The sequence below is a fragment of the Eublepharis macularius genome, chromosome 1 (assembly GCF_028583425.1).
Source record: "Eublepharis macularius isolate TG4126 chromosome 1, MPM_Emac_v1.0, whole genome shotgun sequence".
NCBI lineage: Eukaryota > Metazoa > Chordata > Lepidosauria > Squamata > Eublepharidae > Eublepharis > Eublepharis macularius.
In genome coordinates, this window is record NC_072790.1 from 246,175,833 (window position 1) to 246,198,101 (window position 22,269).

Sequence of the window (22,269 nt, forward strand, 5' to 3'; positions counted from 1 at the left end):
AAACAGCAGCAGCACTTATTGAAGAAATGCTGAGGGGGGGACACGATCTTGGATGGGGGGGGAACCACATCAAACCAAACAATATCAAGAAAATCACTTGTAGTTACTTTGCTAAGCTCCGTGAGAATTACAGCAATGTTATTATCACATGTCAAACACTTGCCCTTCTTTTTACAGTAAAACAATTATTACTCTTGGCACGAGTTTCTAGTCTTGTAACTGTTTAATAATCACTTGGAATGCTGAAACACAGAGTTGGCCTGAAAGACAGGCGTTCTATATTTCGGATTAGGCAGATTTGCCTTTCTGCTGTAATCTGACATGTGATCTGCCAAGCATTTTCTTGTACCGCCTCCTCTTGATCTTCGTTGTGTTTCTTTGCAATTTTCCATGTCACGCACATTTTGTTATGCATACCATTCCATTCATGCAAATGGGACTGGAATCCTGAGCTGTTGCTCTCTCCAGAATGCGAATGAGTGGATCCTCTTCAATCAGGTTTTTTTTTTTACTTCCTCACCGTTCACTCTCCACCCATGCATAATCCTCTCTACTCAGGGATGGGCCCAGTTAGGAAGGAACAACCTTTCCTTAATGGACTTTTTTTTTCAAAGCGAGCCGCCAAGCTGTCTGGAACAGCTGGTTTCTTTTGCAAATGTGGTTTCCTGGTGCGAATAGGTAGAGTGTAGGAGTCAGCAATCAGTTAGATGGTTAATGCTTGCCCTTCGAGGGTGTATATGCATGTGTGTGGCATTCCCCACATGATCAAGAGCGCCGATGGGCAAGAGCCAGCTGCTGCAGTTGCCCAGTGGATTGCACCATTTTTGTGCTTGTAGCACTGGAGGGAGATATCTGAGCATATGTGAAGCAACTGATCCCAATCCTGCTGCTCAAGCATCATATGTCTGTAGATGTATATCTTCCTAGGGAAAAATCAGCAGATCTGTTAGGGTTGCCAACCTCCAGGTGGACCCTGGAGTTTTTCCAGAATTGCAACTGATCTCTAGATGATACAGATCAGTTCCCCTGGAGAAAATAGCTGCTTTGGAGGGTGGACTCTATAGCATTATACCCTGCTGAGGTCCCTCCTCTCTCCAAACCTCACCCTCCCCAGGCTCCTCTCCCAAATCTCCAGGAATTTTCCAACCCAGAGTTGACAGCCCAGGTTCTGCAATGATGAAGGAAGCCTTCCCCCCTCCTCCTCTGCAATGCTTCTAGTGAAAGACACAAACACAAGGGTACCGTGGAGTATACCAGATAAGGAGATAAGGACCTGTCGTGAGTGAATGCTTGCTCAGAACTTTTAAAAGTGCTACATACACCATCTAGTGAAAGACAGGCAGGGTGTGGAGTGCTTTCTCTTTAAACATATCTAGTGAGTATCCAAGGGACAGAGAGCAACCATTGAACAATCTGCACTTTAGCCATCAGATGGGCTGAATGGGCCTCCTTTGAATGAAATGAGCAATTCTCAGAGCTAAACTACAAGAGGCGAATTACACAAGGATGCTCACCTGAAGGGAGTCTCTATGTTAGCCGGGAAGCTGAGTTTTAAGAGACAGACCGGAAGGGTTTGTCAATTTCCCCTCTTTAGAAAGCCAGCAAAGATTGCTTCTCAGAGGGTTTGTTTGTTTCCTCTTCGCCTCCCAAAGGCTCTGGGAAGCTGGAAGCTGCATTGAATTCTGCAAGGTAGAAAGGCTGCTAATATACTTTTTAAATAAATTAACTTAATTAAATAAAATTTGCCTAAAAATAATGCATGTTCCTGATGCTAAATCCCCACTCATATACATCCCATTCAATGTGTTCCGCAATTCCAGGATTCATCAGATTGGGATACATGGTTCTAGGGAGAATTTCCACCGGGGAGGGTGGGGGGGTTAGATTTGGAAACATCCCTATTATTTTTAGCAAGGAATAAAAACTTGTCTTCATTCTTTCCATTGTTTTTCAAAGAGCAAACCCAGAAAAATGAAAGCTCAGAGCCAAGCTACAAGTGACGCCTGACACAGGTTGGACAAAACTTGAGTTTTGATGGGAAATGTAGGTGTCTGGTCTTGCAGCTGGGCTCTTCATTTAATTGAAGTTTACAGAGCGGCAGTCTATCAGAGGGAGAACATGCGGTCGGGAGGGGATTGCAGGCATCAGGCTCTTGCCGGGAGCCCACCTTCCCCTCCACTCGGTGTGTGTGTGGGGGTTTCTGTAAACTTTAATTAAATGGAGAGCCAAGCTGTAAGACCAGGACACCTACAATTCCCATCAAAACTTGAGGGAAGCTGACAAGCGTCCAACCTGTGTCAGGCGTCACTTGTAGCTTGGCTCTCAGATGTTTCTGCCTCATACGGCTGCCCCAGTTCTGCTTCCTTACACAGTGCTGCCCTCTGGTGGTTCTTCATTGAGATGTCATCCATATCTCTTTCCAAAACTCCTGCTTGCAAGGGTACTTAATCTAATAATAATACTTCACACTTTTATTTACTGACTGCACCTGCTCACCAACCTTACAGCTCCGTGCGTTCACAATATTGTTTGATAGGGGCACAGCCCTGGCATGCTCTGTTTGGCCATTTATTGATAGATTCTTTCATTATTACAGATAAAATTCTTGGAATTGCTTCTCTGAGTGACCTTATACCTTTACTTTGAGTGTTCAGAGCATTTTACATGCCTCAGCTCTGTAGCGCAACACATCCCTGTAAGGTAGGTCAATGTAATGACATATTGCAGAGAGAGCAATGAGGCTGAAAGAGAGTGGGGGCTAACTCAGGTATTGGCATTGTTTGGCAGCGGCTGGGGTGTAAGGCATGTTCAGAGAGCCCATTTATCACCCCAGTCCTGCCTTGGTGGAGAACCAAGTGCCTCAGCCGTCTCTCAGTTCTCTCTCTGTAGATCATTGTGACAGATTTGGAATGGGAAGGTGGAATGGGAAGGTGACCTGATCCTTCACTTTCCTCATGTGTAACAAAGGTATTTCTCAAGTATGTGATGAATTCCTCAGTGTGCCTATTGCTAGTCAGTTTCACAGGATGACTCTGAATTCTTGTATTATGGCAGAGGGGAAAAAATCTCTCTGTATACTCATCCAAGAAAGATAGAGAAGACAGTGGCGGTCTTAAGTCCATCGGGGTTGTGTTATTGCATATCCCTGTGCTTCCATAGAACATTGGGTTTGACCTGTTTTCTATGGAAAGATGTGGATATACCATAATACAGACCAAATGGACAGCAGTTCCTCACTAACTTCTCTGTCTTTCTGCTTCGCTTTGTGGCTGGTCATCCACAGAAATCAGAACACTTCATCCAACCTCTTCAGGAATCTCATTGGGCAACAAAAGGTGGCCAAATTTCTGGCCCCTGGAATGAGAAGAGGCAAAGAGGGGGCTCCCTTGCTGGCTTCACAAAGGGAAGGGAGGAATTTTGGGTCTCCTCTTTGCAAATACACAATAATGAAGGTGGGTGATTGTTTGGCCACATATGCCACTAGAAGTTTTAGAGCCAAGCTACAAGTGATGCCTTACACAGGTTGGACACTTGTCAGCTTACCACAAGTTTTGATGGGAAATGTAGGCGTCTTGGTTTTACAGCTTGGCTCTCCATTGCAGCTGCAAGACCAGGATGCCTACATTTCCCATCAAAACTTGAGGGAAGCTGACAAGTGTCCAACCTGTGTCAGCCGTCGCTTGTAGCTTGGCTCTAAGTCTCAGATATTATCAAGCTTTCCCAGTGCATGGAATTTTCCCATTAATCTTGCCCTTGCAACAGACATGTAGTACTGAAGAGGAAGAGATGAAGTCTAAAGTTTGGATAAGGTAGTATTTTCTGTGAATATTTTGCAGAGATCTATAGGAAACCCCTTGAACTCTTTCTGACAAATCAAAAACTGTTGCTCCCTGCATCTCCAGGATGAGGAAAGTTTCACCTGCTGATTTCATTCTTGTGCACAGTTACCACTGGTACGGAAAACCCGTACATAGTGTTTGTACCCAATAGCCACTGTTGTGTGTCAGACTATCTGGGTTTCTGTTTCAACAAAGGGCATTATTCTAATGTCCTTGTGCCGTCCTTATTTGCCCAAGAACATCTGTATTGGAGGAAGATTGCTTGGAAACAATGCAAGTAACAGGAAATGCGGGATTCGGTAAGTTGAGAACTTTATTTTGCAATAGATGCACAATTCCACATTTGGACATTTCGGGGGGGGGGGGGATTGAACTCCTGTTAATTCAACTCAGACAGCAGTGAAAGGCTTACTGAGAAACTTCCATCTTTGTATTGTTTGCAACTTGATAAACCGATTCCCCCAAAGTGAAGGTTGAAAGGTTTTTTACATAGGAAATTAAATATCTTGATTTCTTCATTCTTCTGTGGGTTGTGACATTGAGACTGAGCATCACTGGCAAGAGCGGCAGTCACCCTTGCTTCTTTGCAGCGACTTCTGGGAATAAATACTTGTCACCTGAGAACTGGAGGCGCCCCCTGTAGCGAGGGACCCGTAACCACCACTGCCTATTGCCTGGAAGGCTGGTGCACATGGGTTGTACTGCTCAATGCAAAGTGGTTGGTCAGGGCAGTAGATTGATGGCCCCGGGATGGAAAGCATAAAAGGTGGTGGCTGGATTGTCACGGTCATGGAAGGACAGCTGGCATAGCACCGGTTCTGTTGACAAGACATCTTCCTTTCAATGGGTGTGTAGAGCTATATTTAGATATCAGAGAGAAAGAGCGAATAAGTGTCAGTAAAATATGGATCTCACAATACCCTAAATCTTTTTTTCCCCGAGAAGCATTAGTATTTTGTTATATGATACAAATAAGATATTTGAATGAATTTGGACTCGCTGCAGAAGCTATGGGGAGAGGAGTGGCATGGTATAGCCCGATCTCATTGCATTTTGTAAACTAGGCAGGGTCAGTACTGGGGTGGGAGAGTCACAAAGGAAGACTCTGCAGGGGAAGGCATTGGCAAACCACCTCTTCTTCTGACTTGCCTTGAAAGCCCCTGGCTGGGGTCACCATAAGCTGACGACACATACTCACACGTGAATAAGCAATGATCACCTGCAAAAGTGCCTGTGTGATCTCTGGAGTTGGGAAAGCTGTGGCTCATTCAGACAGTCCCATTTTCAATCCTGAATGTCTCCAGTTAAAGCAGGGGTCCCCAATATGGTGCCTGTGGGCACTATTTCTTCTTTCTTAATGAGCACCAAGTGTTTTTAGAAAGTGGGTGGAGCCAAGTAGGGTTTTTGCCAAGTGTGGTTTCTAATTTGCCATTGGAGATTTGATTGGCTGTCCAGTGTTTTAAAAACATTGCTGCTTCTACAGCACAAAGATTTTCACTGTGTGATTGAAGGGAAGCTGTGGCAGCCATTTTGTGGCTGGCTCCGCATCTTGCAGCAGCCATTTTGTGGCAGCCATTTTGTAGCTGAGCCGATCACACTGTGTAAGAATTCCAAATGCCCCTGCAGGCTCAAAAAGGTTGGGGACCCAAAATTAAAAGACCTCAGATAACGGAAGACCTTCACTTCCTGAGATGCTGTCCATCTTGACAATACTCAGCTGAATGACCCAACTTGTATAAGGCATTTCATATGATACTACAGCCCTCAGCACATTCATAGCACAAAATAGCAGCAAGATTTGAGTCCAGCAGTACCTTAAGAGACCAACAAGATTTTCAGGAAATAAACTTTCCAGAGTCAAAGCTTCCTTCTTCAGATGCTTTGGCTCTCAAAAGCTTATACCCTGAAAATCTTGTTGCACTCAGCAATGCTGCAGGACTCAAATCCTGCTGATCTACTGCAGACCAATATGGCTACCTACCTGAAGCAGAAAATAAAACACTGAACACTTGTAATAATTTGTTATACATCATACTTAAAGCCAGCACTTATTTTGAGGAGGAATGCACAGGAACGCAGTTCCGGCAGTTCCTCAAAGTGGTCACATGTCAGGTGGCCCGCCCACCTGACTCTTGGCCATTTTGGTCCCATTTCAGCCTGGATTGAGGCTGAAATGGCCCGGATCGGGCCTCTGACAGGTGGTGGATCACTCTCCCACTCAGCAGCAGCCCGATCCTGACCATTTTGGATCCCTTTTCAGCCCCTTTTTGCCATTTTGGGCCCAATTTCGGCCCTGAATGGCCAGGATTGGGTCCAAAACTCCAGGATAGGTGATGTCAGGGGGTGTGGCATACGCAAATCAGTTATGCTAATGACACACTTCCGGTGATGTCAAGGGGCATGGCATATGCTAATGAGTTATGCTAATGAGTTCCTCCAGCTCTTTTTCTACGAAATGACCCCTGCATAAAGCAGACCTAAGATGTGGTCAATTATTGGGTAAGCAACATGGAAAACAGATGTCCCTTCCTATGCTCTGTGAACCAACTCTTTCAATCAACAGCCCCAATTTTTAGCTGTCCTTAGACCCTGTGTAGGACACGCCACCATCTACCACCCTAATGTTTTGACATTCCTTATATTTTGCAGCAAAAAACCTCTCCTTTAGCTCTGGAAATATTTATGAATAAATAATAGGTTTTGCCCAACGATTTACTTCCTCTAGCGGAACAGCTTTTCCATTTGCAGAGAAAGGAACGCAATTGCCATCAATTCCCTCCTCTCACTGCAGACTTCCGCTTCGTCCCCTGTGCTGTGCCTGATAGCCCAGTGATCCCAAGGAAAGTATTTGGGAAGAGGGAGCTCAGGAGGCTGCAACAGAACTGGAAGACAGAAAGGCCTGTCCTGTAAAATCCACAGATGGTTGCATACACCATAATGTTCATCTTTACTTTTATTAATTAAGTTCTGTATAAGGTATGTCCTGACCTGGATGGACCGGCTAGCCTGATCTTATCAGATCATGGAAGCTAAACAGGGTTGGCCCTGATTAGTACTTGGATGCAGGGCTTTTTTCCTGGGAAAAGAGGTGGTGGAACTCAGTGGGTTGCCCTTGGAGAAAATGGTCACATGGCTGGTGGCCCTGCCCCCTGATCTCCAGAAAGAGGGGAGTTTAGATTGCCCTCCGCCACCGCTAAGTGAGATCAGTGGTGTCTGGAGATCAGAGGGCAGGGCCACCAGCCATGTGACCATTTTCCAGACGTTCCAGAACTCCATTCCACTGCATTCCAGCTGAAAAAAGGCCCTGGATGGGAGACCACCACCAAGGAAGTTCAGGATCACTATGCAGAGGCATCCCTGTTTGCCTCTTGCCTTGAAAACCCTAAGCAGGCTCCATAAGTTGGCTGTGACTTGATAGCACTTTACAGACACATGTGAGATACAATCATATGATGAGCATGATTTGTGTCCTGTAGTACCTTAAAGACCAACTAAATTTCCAGGTTATGAGCTTTAGGGATTCAAAGCTCTCTTTAAAGGACTCTTGAAAGCACTTGCCCTGGAAATCTAGTTGGTCTCTAAAGAGCAGCTGAACTCAAATCTTTTTGTTCTATGACATACCAACATGGTTACCCACCTGACACAATCATATGATGGTCACTTATATCAGCTCCCACCATTTGTATTTGTTGACTGTGGTTCTTTTTTTAAAAAAAAATCATATTGGAAAGAGAACAATTTCTAGGTCTTAACAGGTCACCTGTTTTAAATCTATCTCAGTAAGACTTACCTGGTTCTCGAGTGAAAAGAACTCCAAGGGAGAGTGTCTCTATCAGGAGCTGCTGGTACAGTTTCTCTGTGTCTTGGAGCTTTTTATACCGTTTCTTAAGTATGACACTACGATGCACATCATGAAAATTACATTCTAATTAATTGCTAATGATCCCCCCTTATGAAACGCCCACATCCGAATGAGTGATCTCATAGTTAGTAATTTTTTTGTCCTCATTTCCTCATGTTTCACCTCATAGGTGGGTTAGTTTGCTTAGAAATTGCTGTTGGTTGAGAGTTTCAAAAGTCTTCTGAGATGCTCTCTTTCAGAGTTCCTTCCCAAATCTCACCTCACCCGGGTTGAAACGTGAAAAAAAAAATTAGAGGCTTTTTCTCAGATGCTTGAGGAATCTTGAAGGAAGCTGAAAAGATGTGGGTAAAAATATAATGGGGGGAGTTGCCATATCTCTATCTGCTTTGGTAAGTAGGGCTAGGACTTTGTGCTGATTGTGTTTCCCTCAGGAGTTGCTTCTCATTGTTTCCACACACCAGTAATTGAATGGGCCTTGGAAATCTCTCCCGTGGCCCTCTCATTCTCCCACAACTGCTCTCTTCTCCAAGGTCTCTTGACATTCTGTTAGTGGGGTTCTGAGCATATGCCAAAACATCCACACACTGATATCAGTGGTATAAAGTCATTTCCCTTGGACTGATTTTGGTGCATATAACTGTCCCAACTGCAGAAGGAAAATCCCTATTTTTTATTTTATTAATGTTTTTAAGTGATGCCTTTTAAATGTGATCTGCACTAAAGCTCTAATCTCTATTCTCAGGTTTGCAGATATTAAATCTTTGACAGATTTTTTTTAGATGTAGCATTCTATTTTTTTATTTTCAGAATAGCAAGAGTAAGAGCGAGAATTAAGAGCAAGGATTAAGAGCAAGAGCAAGAGCAGAAGCAGGAGCAGGAGCAATAATAAGAGCAAGGCCAGGAGCAGGAGCAAGAGCAAGAGGAAGAAAAAGAGCAAGAGCAAGTAGAAGAGCAAGAACAAGAGCAAGAGCAAGAAGAAGAGCAAGAGCAAGAGCAAGAGCAAGAGCAAGAGCAAGAGCAAAAGCAGGAGCAGGAGCAGGAGCAGGAGCAAGAGTAGAGCAAAAGCAGGAGCAGGAGCAAGAGGAAGAATAAGAGCAAGAAGAAGAGCCAGAGCAAGAATCAAGATCAAATATCAAGAGCAAGAGCAAGAGCAGGAGCAGGAGCAAAAAGAGGAGCAGGAGCAGGAGCAGGATCAAGAGGAATAATAAGAGCAAGAGCAAGAAGAAGAGCAAGAGCAAGAAGAAGACCAGGAGCAGGAGCAGAAGCAAGAGGAATAATAACAGCAAGAGCAAGATCAAGACTAAGACTTGAAGAATAAGATCAAAAGTAGGAGCAGGAGCAAGAGCAAGAGGAAGAATAAGAGCAAGAGCAAGAATAAGAGCAAGAGCAGGAGCAGGAGCGAGAATAAGAGCAAGAGCAAAGAGGAAGAGGAAGAATAAGAGCAAGAGCAAGAGCAAGACTTGAAGAATAAGAGCAAAAGTAGGAGCAGGAGCAAGAGCAAGAGGAAGAATAAGAGCAAGAGCAAGAAGAATAAGAGCAAGAGCAGGAGCAGGAGCAGGAGCAAGAATAAGAGCAAGAGCAAAGAGCAAGAGCAAGAGCAAGAGCAAGAATAAGACTGCAAGCCTAAGAACAATTTCCTGGGAATAAGCCCAATTGAATAAACACTCCATAGCAAATGGATACAACATACAGAATGTGAAGGACAGGCTTCAACAGTGTGTAAGGGCTGGTAGGATATCAGAAAGTAATCCTTGGTATGGAAATGTATCGCATCGAATACCTTTATTGGCATAACAAGACATACATATGCAGATGGAAATGTTTCAAGTACACAGTAAGTTTTGTGGGACTTTATTGTGACCACTGAGAAAAAGAGAGTATCACGGTACCGTACCCAACCAACAAAGAAACTAAGCCGTGATAAATTTACTAGAAAAATATTTAGTATTCCAGTTAAAGGTTTGTATATCACTTTTCAAGAGGTCTCTAAATATAGAAATACCATCAAACAAATAGTACATATATTAGAATATGGTTACATAGGGAAGGTAGAGCATCCTATAAAGATTCAAAGTCACTTTAACAATGGCAACTACGAAGTGCCAAGTGCAAAAGTAAACATCACACGTTTCCTATATAGATAACAATGTGCCTGTGCTTGAAACTGACAACAATATTGTCTAACAAGTAACCATAGTACTGTACAGAGTCAGTCTAGTTATTGATGGTACAGATAAATACAATGATTCAAATCTTCTGTAAAATGATCCAAGGTAACAATTTTGAATAATGATAATTCTGGATAAGAGCAAGAACAAGAATCAAGAGCAAGTATCAAGAGCAAGAGCAGGAGCAGGAGCAGAGCAGGAGCAGGAGCAGGAGCAGGAGCAGGAGCAGGAGCAAAAGGAATAATAAGAGCAAGAGCAAGAGGAAGAATAAGAGCAAGAGCAGGAGCAGGAGTAAGAGCAAGAGGAAGAATAAGAGCAAGAGCAAGAAGAGCAAGAGCAGGAGCAAGAGCAAGAGCAAGAGCAAGAGCAAGAGCAAGAGGAATAATAAGAGCAAGAGTAAGAATAAAGAGCAAGTATCAAGAGCAAGAGTAAGAGCAAAAGCAGGAGCAAGAGGAAGAAGAAGAGCAAGAGGAAGAAGAAGAAGAGCAAGAGCAAGAAGAAGAGCAAGAGCAGGAACAGGAGCAGGAGCAAGAGGAATAATAAGAGCAAGAGCAAGACTAAGACTTGAAGAATAAGAGCAAGAGCAGGAGCAGGAGCAAGAGCAAGAGGAAGAAGAAGAGTAAGAGCAGGAATAAGAGCAAGAACAAGAGGAAGAATAAGAGCAAGTGCAAGTGCAAGAGCAGGAGCAGGAGCAAGAATAAGAGCAAGAGCAAGAGCAAGAGCAAGGCTGCAAGCCTAAGAACAATTTCCTGGGAATAAGCCCAATTGAATAAACACAATGATACAAATCTTCTGTATATTAATGATCCAAGGTGACAATTTTGAATAATGATAATTCTGGATAATAACTGCCTATAATGAAGGATGGCTGCTGATGGCGTTGGAGAGAAATGAAATGTTTGATTGTACTTGTATTTGATCAAGTTTCACTATAATAACTGCCAGGATGAAGATTTAAAATGGATCGATTTGTTGGCTTCCCATCGCAGTTATTATCCAGAATTATCATTATTCAAAATTGTCACCTTCGATCATGGGGAACCTTCTTCCCTTCAGAGTCTCCCCTCCCTCCTTCTAAACAGCTGGAAGGAGGGAGACTTTGACGGGAAGGATGTTCCCCGTGCCTTTTGCAAATGGCACAGGGAACTTTCTTCCCTTCCAAGTCTCTCCCCCCCCTCCCATGAACAGCCAACCACGAACATGCCCAGGAACAGGGTCGTGTCCGTGGTTGTTCATGATCCCCTGTTCGTGGGTGGCAACGAACAACGAACATCGTGTTCGGGGTTTTTTCCCTGTCCATGCCCATCTCTAATTTGGAGTCAGTTTCTAATCCATTCCATTTTGATAAAAAAATGTTTTGAAGAGACAAAGGCAAGGAAGGGAAGTTCTACAAAATTTCAGAATCCCACTCTGTACATGCTTTGAGGCAGACAGTGTCTTCCCAAACCTTCCTATAATCCTGCTAGAGCACCCACCTGGGCTGAGTAACATAAAACAGCTGCAAGGGCCGAATTTGCAAAATGGTGCATTGTTTCTTCAACAAAGCATGAAATGGAAGAGAAAACCCTATTTTAAAAGGGAAAAAAATCAATGGCTATATCTAAAAAAGTGAATTTTGGAAAAAGAAATTCCCCTCCCCATCACAATGCTAAGATGTAATGAACAGAAGATGTTTGGGTTTTTTTTTAGCTACAGCATCATCCTCTTTAAAAAAATAAGACCGACTCAAAAAGCTGTCTCCCCCCAAAAAACTTGGTACCTAATCCACAAATGAGAATTTTATCCCATCTAAGGTACATTTGTTTAGTGTTTCCTTCAAGATTGCAGAAATATTTTGTGTTTTGTCATCTTCTGGGCATGGAGCAGGGGTCACTGGGGGTGTGGAGGTAGTTGTGAATTTCCTGCATTGTGCAGGGGTTGGACTAGATGACCCTGGAGATCCCATCCAACCCTATGATTCTATGATTATGAAGAACAATGACACAGAAATAAAGTTTTCTTCCGCATTCAAGGTCAAGTCAACACTCTGATGAAGGCAATGACATGATGGTACTGTCAACAGAAAGGGAGGAGGTGAAAGGTACGGCTTGCACCTGAGGTCACCTCCCACACCTACTTCTACCCAGTTTTAAGGATTGGTTTAGGCTTAGGTTAAGGGTAACCTCAGAGTTCATCTGGTCCATCCCTTGAACCTAGCCAATGGCAGGATTATGGTAAAATCTACCCTTGCCTACGGTGAGTAAACCAATATTTTAAAAGTGTTAGTGTAGGTGCCTCTCCCCAAGTCCAGCGACCCAGGCAATCACCTGGGCCACCTGTCACTAAATCCGTCCAGAGCGTTCTTGTTGGAGGAAATATGTTTCAGCAATGTATCACCGAAATCAAGTTGGTGGGCGAATGCCCCTCTCAATTGCATGACTCACAAGAAACGTTCAGGAAATGTGCTTTAAGTACATCCATTACTTTATATTTTACTTGAATGAACCAAGAACAATCTCAAGGACGACTACTTCTCCCCAGACTTTGGCTATAAATGTCATAGTTAGAGATGGGCATGATCCAAAAAAAATTAACGGTCAAGCTGATTGTGGATTGGCGCCAGCGACGATCCTGAATTAACGATCCACACCGATCATCTCCCGTTCCCGATCCGTGGATTGTGGAGGCCAAAGCGGGGTGCGCTGCTATTCCCAGCTATGTGGGAAGGTGGGTGGTGGCGGCGGCCGCCGGGCCCGGTGGGCACAGGGAGATGGCGATGAGCCATCTCCCCTCAGGGGGTGGGGGGTCTGGCCACTCGACGGTGGCACCCCCCATGTGCCCACCCACCAGGCCGAAGAGGAGTGCGCTGGCAAGAAAAGAATGGTGGGTGATGACAGTGGCCGCCGGGCCCAGTGGGCCCGGGGAGACAGAGACGAGCCGCCTCCCTTCAGGGGACGGGGGGTCTGGCTGCTCAATGGTGGCACCCCCCATGTGCCCACTCACCAGGCCAAAGAGGAATGCACTGGCGAGAAAAGAACGGTGGGTGATGACGGCGGCAACACAGGAGGTCTGTGTTTGGCCATCAGAGCTGCCTATCAGGGTTTGCAGGGATGAGATTGGAGTACCCATAGCTATAGAACACCCCCTTCCCCCTCCCTCCCCTGGGTGTCTTCTCCCAACTGGTGCCTGCTTTGCTGCTCCATGGTTGGAAGGAAGCCCTGCTGATCAAGGAAAGCTGGGCTTCCATTTGGGTTTCCAGGGCGACAGAAGGAGGGCAAACACAGCTCAGGCATTCCCCTGACTCCATTGCCAGGGGAATAGATTGCTCATGCCTGAATGTCTGGCTTCCTGATCCGAGCCCGATCGCCCCGATCTGGGCCCCTCCCGATCGCTGGATCGTTGGCTGTGGACAATCACGATCCACCGGGTCACAATCGCGCAATCACCATTATCGTGGGTTTTTTTCGATCGTAATGCGGATCGTGCCCATCTCTAGTCATGGGCAAAACATAATAAATAGGATAGATCAAAGGGAGTTTCCCGACATGCTTAAGTTTGGTGATCATTTCCACAAGGACTGCAGGACATAAAAATTGGCTGATGGAGATTATATTGAAGTAACTATTCATTCTAGGTTATGAAGAGTCAGTTAATGCAGTTGCTGGGCCCTGGAATAGCACTGTAGTGAATGTAGCTAGCCTAATCCAGCCACCGCATGCATTTTGCTTGATCATGTATATTGCTTGGAGAATCTTTATCAATTTATTTATTTTACAACATTTCCTTGCCATATTACCACACAGGCTAAGGACCTAAAGTGGCAAGGTTAAAACCAGCTTTTGGAATACATAATTTAAAAACAGTTTTTTTAAATAAAACACACACACACACAATTAAAAACACATACTTAACTAAAACACATACAGAGGAAGAAGGGTCAGTGAAGGAATGCCAAATGAAACATCAGTCTTCACCCACTGGTGTAAGACAATGATAAAAGCAACAGGTGGATCTCTCCAAGGAATTTCATAATTGGCATCCATTTCTTTGGTTTCTGTTGCTGCCACAATCAGAGTTCTCCCTTCTCCTCAAGTGGAAGATAATAAAACAGAGTGGGAGCTCAGTAAATTAACTATGTGACAACATCAATTTTTGAAATTTATAGGGCTAGGTACTGGGAAAGGAGGCTGATATATGTGATAAATTGTAATGTAGGCTCCAGAAACCGAACTAAAGAATTCCATGTTTAGGCCATTAGTAGAGTCTATCATTTGGCATAGGATGCGTGATTATAGGTGTTTGTGAGCTCATTCTGCTGGCTTGTGTGTGTGTGCAGGAGAGAAAAGAATAAATCATACACATGCTTTGTATTTAGAAAGGAAATGAGAGTTCTCATTTCCATACTCTGTTAGGAAAGTAGGAGAGACAGATCCTAACTACCTATGTAGGGCCAAGCTACAAGTGACGAATGACACTTGAACGGCAAGTGTATTTCTCCCTGTTCACTTGCCCTCCACTCAATCCACTTGCCGTTCAAGTGTCATTTGTCACTTGTAGCTTGGCCCGTAGTCTAACAATGGACATGGATGGCAGGGCAAGGCCTGCATCCATGCTGCCAAGATGGAGGGACAAGAAGGAGAGAGGTGTTGCCTGGAACAAAGCCAGGAAGAGAAAAAGTGAGAGAGAGGAAGTCAGGAGGAGGAAATCCTGAGAATAGCAAACTTCATATCAAAAGACAGTCAGAGCAGTAAACAGAGTGCCTGACCTCTCTATCTTTCTAACTCTTTGTAACAACAACAAAAACAACATTCAAGTTATATACCACCCTTCAGGACAACTTAATGCCCACTCAGAGCAGTTTACAAGGTATGCCATTATTATCCCCACAACAACAATCACCCTGTGAGGTGGGTGGGGCTGAGAGAGCTCTGAGAGAGCTGTGACTGACCCAAGGTCACCCAGCTGGCTTCAAGTGGAGGAGTGGGGAATCAAACCCGGTTCTCCAGATTAGAGTCCCACCCTCTTAACCACTACACCAAACTGGCTCTTTGGTTTGTCCCCCTCGGAAACCTGAGGAAAGGGACAGCGCTGAATCCTCCTCTTCCAACAATATGGAACTGCAACTTCAGTCCTCCATTTTCTCTGTCCCTTAAATGAACCTTGTCTGGTGCTACAGTATATTAATCCTTCCAACTGTCTCTTAATTATCTCCCATGGAGCTGGATTAAGCATTATGATTGACACTAATGAGGTTGTGGCTTAGGCTGTCTGTCTTCAAAGCACTCTCTCAAGGTGATGAAATGACATCACTTGCAGAAGTGACATTGTTGAGCTGCCCTGGGAGTGTGCCTGGGAAGCTTGTTCCCCCGCCTTCCCCCCCTACCAGCCAGGTGAGTGGTGGCAGGGGGCAGGGGGTGAGACCAGGGGATCCTACACCCCTGGCATACAATAATATATTAAGCTTACAAATAATATGTAATTTTGGCCAGGGCTATAGCCAAACTGGGGTAACCCTGGGTGGAAGATCTCTCCTTGTCTACAGACAGCCCCCAACCTTAAACAACTTCTCACTTACAACCATGAATCGGCTAGCAGCACAGGAACCAGACCCTGCAACAGACCCAGATGCCAGCTCTGCCTTCATATCTAACCAGCAAATATGATTACAGGACCCAATGGTGTCGACTACACTGTCTCTGGCTCTTACAGCTGCTCATCCTCCAACGTGAGATATGCCCTCATGTGCCAACAATGTCCATCTGCTCTGTACATTGGACAAACCAGCCAATCTCTGCGCAAAAGAAAAAATGGACACAAATCTGACATTAAAAATGGCAACATCCAGAATCCAGTGGGAGAACACTTCAATCTACTAGGACATTCCATCAAGGACTTAAAAGTCACTGTAGTTCAACAGAAACCTTTCAAAAATAAAATCCAACAGGAAGCTGCTGAATTGGAATTCATATGTAAATTTGACTCAGTCAAGCTGGGATTGAATAGAGACTATGAATGGTTATCTCATTATCTCATTGCTTAACAAAAGCAAACTGATCTCCATATCAGAAGCTACTGTTTGCATCTACTCCTCCCTCCCCTCTCCACCTATATATCTGACCAGTTTCTTCTTGCCCTCCATGCATCTGACGAAGAAAACTGTGATTCTCGAAAGCTTATGCTACAATAAAGTTGGTTAGTCTTAAAGGTGCTATTGGATTCTTTTCGATTTTGCAACTACAGACTAACACGGCTAACTCCTCTGGATCTATGGGGTTACTCAGTAAACACCCCTCCCCCAGTCTGGGAAACTGGGCCAGGCCTCCTTATTTTGTTTTTATGTCATCAATGTAAAGGATGAGAGGCAGGTTTGAGAAAAGAGATTTCTTTTACAGGTAACAGAAATAATAAGGGAGGTCTGCAGCAACGTTCCAAAACTCCATCCACCTAATTTACTCCATCTCTGGTCAGGAAAGATTCAGAGTGGATTTTTCGGGGTCTTAAAGGAGATGTTAATTGTAAATGAAAGCCTGCAAACTTAAAAAAAACACGCTAACAATTAATACCATTAATTTCATATTAATTCCTCATTTTTTACGTCATACCCCTCCTCTGAGGACAGGAGGATGGAGTGATACCATTTTGTGATACAGATAAGAATTACTTCACTCTCCCATGTCCCAGCCCAATACTCTAACCAATATACTTTACCACCTTTTAAACACTCTGCCTAGCATCAGAATATTGTTTGGCTATGGAAAAAAAAACCAGTGATTTTCCATTCTTTTTTTTTTTCATTCCACCCCCCCACCCCACCCCAGTCCTGGTATATGTGATGTCCTGAACAACAGACAAAGGATGATCAAACATCTCTGATTCTGGTCTTACGGATATTGAGCAAGATCGTTTGCCGCAATACATAGCACAACCTTTTCCTAAAGATGCAAAACTGGTCTGGAAGTCTTACAATGAAAGGACAATAATGATTGAACTCTTTTGAATGAAATGAAATCAAGTTTCACTTGATACTGATGAGAATTTTAGACTTCGATGCTAATTAAAACATGCAGTTTACCTCGGGACAATTGTCCCCTCTTAATCTAATCTACCTTGCAAAAGGGGGGATTGCTCCATCCGTGTATAACCTGAGCTTCTTAGAGAAAGGATGGGATAAAAATGTGAACAACTAATGAATAATATGCCAATCCTATTGGTGTCAAGTCAACAGTATATAGTAGAAGACTTCTTGGATGTTCTTTCTTTGTCAGCCTTGAGGGTGCGGCAAAATATTTGTGTGAGAAGCTTTAATTAATGAACAGCATCAGAATGGTAGTTTACCATCCCTGAAACTAAAATGAACATTTCACGGTGTTCTTGGTAACAATCACTTTCCGGTTGATGTTCAAAGAACGTTATATCCCAAGGGATCATTTCCTTTTCAGTCAGCCTCTGGGTGAAAATACACGTTACCAAGTACCTAGGAACGCTCAAGTGAACCTCTTTTCACGTCGCCCCTCCAACTTTCCATGCACTTGCTCACACAGTCACACTCCGATTTGCACATAAATACATTCATGTGTACTATATCAGTTCCTTCTCAACTGCTAAAAGTATCCTAGTTTCCCCCACATCCATTCATTGAAATGTAGTTCTTGACACTTTCTCACACTTTAAATAAATAATAACAACAACAACAACATTTGATATATATACTGTGTCAGGTCTGACATATGTTCCTTGTGTATTCTAACCAGAGAGAATCCATTTTAATGCTGTCAGTGTTTTAAGCTCTTCTTTTGCAGATGCCAAGCAGTCCAGCAACACTTATCTCAACAAAGAGCACTGTTTTGACTACAGCCTTTCCAGCCTTGGGAAAGTTTCATTCTCTCAGCTTCAAGCCTCATGTTTTGAGAACTGTGGGGGGAGGATGGGAATTGCTGGGCTATACTATTTTGTATCTTAACCTTTACCTTCATTCGTAACAATACACGTGTACCAGCCAGGATATTGAATCTTGGCCAGTGGACTATAATGGTTGTTTATATTCAGTAAAATCTTTTGGAACCAATGGACTCATGTCTAATTGCAAGAGATAGTCTGGATTGCAACTTTTAATAAGCCACAGTCTGACATACCACCCTTCAGGGCAACTTAATGCCCACTCAGAGCAGCTTACAAAGTGTGTTGTTATTATCTTTGCAACAATCATCTGTGAGGTGGGTGGGGCTGAGAGAGCTCTGGAAGAGCTGTGACTGACCCAAGGTCACCCAGCTGGCTTCAAGCGGAGGAGTGGGGAATCAAACACGGTTCTCCCTATTAGAGTCCTGCCGCTCTTAACCCCTACATCAAACTGACTCTCAAATTGGGTACACCAAATGCAAACTGGAAAGTCAAAGGAGGCTACAGTACTTGTTCTCACAGTGAAAACAGAATTGGTGATTTGCCCTCCAAAATCACTTGCAGATGTGATCACACAAAAGGAGCTCCCATGAAAGCAGCATTCGCTTGAGCTGAGCAAGAACAGCCTGCATGTGAATTGAAAGCCACGCATAAAATCCTGCATTTGAGTGTCCTTAGGTACTTAGAAACATATATTTCCACCCTCTGTTTTTTCTATAGGCTTGAGTCAAGAAGTGTTGCAAAGTGTCCAAACTTGGTGTGCAGAACTCTCAATGAAAACTGGACAGCAGACACACATGTGTCATTTCCAGTATTCCTCCAAGAAGGCTTAGAGGATTGCTTTATTCATGACAGTCATTTTAAGCACATCCACCTGGCTGGGCAGGTCCAAGTGAAATTTTGAAGGGCTGGGTACCACTGAAAGAATTTTGTCTTGCTTAGTCATCTGCCTTTTCTTTTCTTTTTTGGCTTTCTTTGGGGTGTCACACCATGAGTAAAAGAGTTTCTATCATAATGGATATCCAGGATATGAGTTATTGGAATGCATGTTCCTGGGGAGACAGTTGAAAATATGTATAAGAGGGTGTGCAAGGGATGAAGACAATAAAGGGAGTGAGCAACAGCCTTCTTTGTTTTAAGGTATACTTCGTTGGGACACATTGACACATGAAACTGCATTATACCAAATCAGTTTCTTGGTCCATCAAGATTAGTATTGTCTAAGATATGCAGCGGCTCTTGAGGGTCTTGGTCAGCAATTTTTCACAATGTTCACTTCCTGTTCCTTTTTAAACTGGAAATGCTAGGGATCGAACTTGGGACCTTCCATATGCAAAGCGGAGGCTCTACCAATTGATCCATAGCCCCTCTCCAAACGTGGGTAACATTAGGATGGTGTGAAACTGTGTTGTGAGGGAAATCATGTTTTATGGATGGTCAAACGCTCCTGCAAAAATGCCTTGCTAACTTTCTCTTATTACTTCTTCATTGTCCAATCAGCTCAAACTAGTTCTGCTCCCCCATGGAATTGCCAACATGAGTTAGGAGCTAAAGTTCTTCAAAATTACATGGGATCTCCAGATTGCAGAGACCGATTTCCCTGAAGGAAATATCAGCTTCAGAAGGTAGACTCCAGTGTATTACATCCCCATCGAGCTCCTTCATCTCCCCAAACTATGCCCTCCCCAAACACCACCTCCAAATCTCGAGGAATTTCCCATGCCAGAGCTGGCGATCTTACCTTCCTTCCTAGGGTTGCCAGCTACGGGTTGGGAACGTTCTGAAGATATGAGTGTGGAGTCTGTGGAAGACAGGGTTTGGGGAGAAGGACCTCAGCAGGGTATAATGCCCTGGACTCCACCCTCCAAAGCATCCGTTTTTTCCAGGAGAATTGATCTCTGAAGCCTGGAGATTGGTTGTAAATCCAGGAGATCTGCAGGTCCCACCTGGAGGTTGGTAAACTCACACCTCCCCAGAAGTATAGCCAAGCAGGTACCACATAGCAAACATAATGATATAATGTTGTCAAATACCTCAATTTGAATGATAATTCTTGCCCTCTTTCTGAATGGGTGAATGTTGTACATAGCAACTTCTTAAAAATTACCAAACTGCGGGAAGGTTGCTTTTTGCCTCTGACAAAAAGCAAATGAAAAGTACTCAGTCTTTGGGTTCACTCCTAATATAAAGAGCAAACTCTGCAATTCAACACGATTAGAGCTCTAAAAATTGTGTCAGCAAGAAAAAACGTCGGTGTCTCGTCTAACATAACAAGAGCGTCCTGTGATTTTTCAATTTCTTCATTTGAAAATACTATAGGCACTTCCCATGTGGTTCCTTATTCATTTGTATCCCGGATAAGGATATTCTTCATCATGATTGTTGTCCCTAGCTCCCATCAATTATCTGTTCACTTAAACATAGTGACAGGCAGGGCTCATTTCGAGGGGGAATGCACAGGAATGCAGTTCCGGCAGTTCCCCAAAGAGGTCACATGTCAGGTGGCCCCACCCACCTGACTCTCAGCCATTTTGGGCCAATTTCAGCCTGGATTGGGCCTCTGACAGGTGGTGGATCACTCTCCCACTCAGCAGCGGCCCGATCCTGACCATTTGGGGCCCCTTTTTGGACATTTTCAGCCCCTTTTTGCCATTTTGGGCCCAATTTCAGCCCTGAATGGCCAGGATGGGGTCCAAAACAGCAAGGATAGGTGATGTCAGGAGGTGTGGCATATGCAAATCAAGTATGCCAATGACACACTTCCGGTGCTGACAAGGTGTGTGGCATATGCTAATGAGTTATGCTAATGAGTTCCTCCATCTCTTTTTCTACAAAATGACCCCTGGTGACTGGGATATTTCATGGCATAAGCTAGAAATTTAATTGGAAACTTCATGACCGTAAGTCCCCCTGCCCCTCACAACCAAGAGATGAAAGATTCGGGCAATATGACAATCGGCAGACCCAACTAAGTTCATGAGTAACTTTCAATGAATTGCAAGGCTATTGGCTGCGATCCAGGGAGAGAGAGAGGGAGAGAGGGAGGTGCCTGTGGAGTGGGTAATGTGACCAGTTATCATCTAGAAAATAGTGATTCACCCACTGGGCAATCCAAAAAAGAGTTAAATCCTACTGGCCCATAGAAGTCCATGAGTTTTGAAGGGTGTAAAAGGCCCATGGCACAGAGTGGTAAGCTGCAGTACTGCAGCGCAAGCTCTGCTCACGACCTGAGTTCGATCCCGGCGGAAGCTGGATTCTGGTAGCCAGCTCAAGGTTGACTCAGCCTTCCATCCTTCAAAGGTTGGTAAAATGAATACCCAGTTTCCTGGGGGTAAAGTGTAGAGGACTGGGGAAGGCCATGGCAAACCACCCCGTTAAAAGTCTGCCAAGAAAACGTCGTGATGCGATGTCCCCCCATGGGTCGGTAATGACTCGGTGCTTGCACAGGGGACTACCTTTACCTTTTAAATCTTCTTAGGATTGCATTGCCAGTGCACAGACCTGAGTTTCTGCAGTAAGGGGTTGTTTTAAAAGTTTCTGTGGAGAGTGATTCATGAGTCTTGCTCCATGTGGCAAACACGTGCTGCCCAATAACTGACAGCAAGTTCCCTAGAGGTTTGGATTGCAAAAGACACACAACATAGACTGTGCAGCCATAAGTGTTTCTGTGGTTCTGGGAATTTACTCAAGTCTCAGCAACCTCTTCCAGTCCACCCCAGAATCCCAAAAATTACAATCAGGGCACTCACTAATAACCCCACATTCCTACCAATTAAACATATTTTCTACTTGTTCTGGTTGTTTTGATTTGACTTCTGTGATATTTATTTATTCTAACATTGAGTGATTCCACTTACGTTGGATATTGCACTTCCAAGCCTCTTTATAGATCATTTGGAATGGATTTTTTTGTGTGCAGAACAAAAAATTCACTTCAAACAATTGATAAAGTGCATTGAAAGTGCATTATCCAACATGTGCAGAATCAGCTCTTGATATCCTACTTATTAGGGTGGGCTGTTCCAGACTGGTTTCTAAAGCAAGGAATGTTTGTACAGGGTCATTGTAAGGTTTTGTAAAGTGTAGGTTAAATAAAAAATAGAATTTGAAACAATATGCATGTCGAGCTGGATCCAGCCAGCTTTTTCATTCGTTCTTGCCCAATTCGCCTCACTACTATATCCCCAGAATTTATTTATTATTTTTTACATTATTTATAGTCCGCTTTTCTCACTGATACTTGAGGTGGATTACACAGTGTGGAGCAATACAATCAATATGAAAGACATTTCAGTGAAACATGTAACAGATATATACATGATTCTTGTACATTCTGATCATAGTTGACTGGTTAGATATGCTTTCCAGGGGGAATGGTTCTTAAGTTGAGGGAGTTGCGCTCATTGGGCAAAAAGTAACCAGTAAATAAAGTGAGTATGGTTTTATGAAGAAATGTTTTTGTTTCCAGCCCCCCAACCCAAGCTTTGCTCACAAAATCAAAACGTTTTGACCCAACCCTAAATTT